Here is a 1,752-nt window from a genome sequence, read left to right on the forward strand (position 1 = left end):
TGGTTCTTTGCTAAACTTTAGGTTCAGCAAAGAACCATTTCTCTCTGTATACACTAAAAATAAAGGCTCTTTACAGGCATCAATGGTACTGTAAAGAACCTTTGTTGTTGAACAAGGTTATTGTGGAAAGAGTTTCTTTAGCTTATTAAAATGTTCTTCACACTAAGAAAAACAGTTGTTTTAAGAAATTCTTATTCTTATAGTGTCCAAAAGTCCTTGGTTTTCAGAATAACTAGAGAATAAAAAGGTTCTGTGGCATTAAGTTGAAAAAGGTTTTGTTTCTAATAATGAGCTATTTTTAAGGATGTACAGAAATTTAGTTCATGACAAGACCGTATGAGACACCTGTGCTTACATTGTTGGTAAGACAGAGACTGCTTTGTTGTCCTTGTTCTGCCAACGTCAGCACTACTGTCTTTCAGAAACCCTTTCAGCACAATAAGGCTCTCTAAAAGTCATCGCTCCACTGGACCTGGCATTTGGAGCTGAGAAGAATTTGATCAACAAGGTGACTCTAAAGCTCACTACCTTGTATAATACAGTGAAGTATTTTGCAGAGCCCATCCTAAACTAAATAATAGGTGCATCTAATCCATCCCTTCTTTTACGTGGTTTTGTACCTGCACAGGTTCAGGTGGGGGTTTGGTTGAGAGCAGATGGCCAGTTGTCAAGCCCTGCAGGGCAGACCTATGTGTGTGTTTCTGTCTCCATCCCTGCACTGCACAATGCACCTGCTTGTTCTTCATTATATTGGTCTGGCTTTGGCATTCCTGGAGAACAGGCCGGTGCCCAGCAGCCAGTCTCTCAGCTCTGTGTAAAACCCCCAGACTCAAAGCCATGGCCTCAAGAACGCATGCAGTCCGAGTCCTTTCTGACTGTCTCCTTTCATGACCTACACCTCAACGCAAAACTGTTTAACCACCATTAGTGCACGAGTCCTTGGTTATTCATTAACTCAACCGCCTCTTTTGTTCCCCAGGCAAAACACACTAAGGGTTGACAATGTTCTTGACCTGATTCTCCTTCCTTGTGTGCAACGGCTCCTGATGCTTTCACATGTACTGTGCATTGTACTTTGTCTTAAAATCCTTAAACTAAGTATGTACAATTTATTGCTACCTTATTAGTTATGTCTAATTTAATATATTATTTTTTAATTGATCTTTATTAGTCGATATTGGATATATAATTGTTCATGCACTTTAAAAACACTAATAATTTAGAGTTAAACTTTTTTTTAAGCAAAAATCTAAATAAACATACCTTTTCAGTAACACTTTAGAATAGGTAACACTTGTTAACCATTATGATATTTCTCTCAATAAATTCTTAATTTGCTGCTTATTAATAGTTAGTAGGTAGCGTTTTATTTTCTCAACCTATCTTTTTTACTCTAGTTTTATGATCAGATCTTTAATTATTATTATTGTATTGTTATGCATATGTGTATTGTATCCTCTAAAAGTTTTATCAGACCTCTGAGAACACTTTGTGTGCTCCACTTTATCTTGCAGCTACTTCACTGTGCTCTCCGACGTTGTATATATTACTCTAGATTATTTTCTAGTCTTCTCAAACAAGATTAGAATCACACAACAGGCAGTTGAAGTTAACGTCCCTCGAGGCACTGAGTAACCCATCCAGTTTTCCTTCACTTCAGTTCTATTTCCAAACGGCTGCCCTTCTGTATATCAGCTGAAGTACCGCCACATGTGGCAGACAATATTGCACATGTTCTTACCTGTTCTGATA

Source organism: Carassius auratus, chromosome 27, assembly GCF_003368295.1.
Source record: "Carassius auratus strain Wakin chromosome 27, ASM336829v1, whole genome shotgun sequence".
NCBI classification, from domain to species: Eukaryota; Metazoa; Chordata; class Actinopteri; order Cypriniformes; family Cyprinidae; genus Carassius; species Carassius auratus.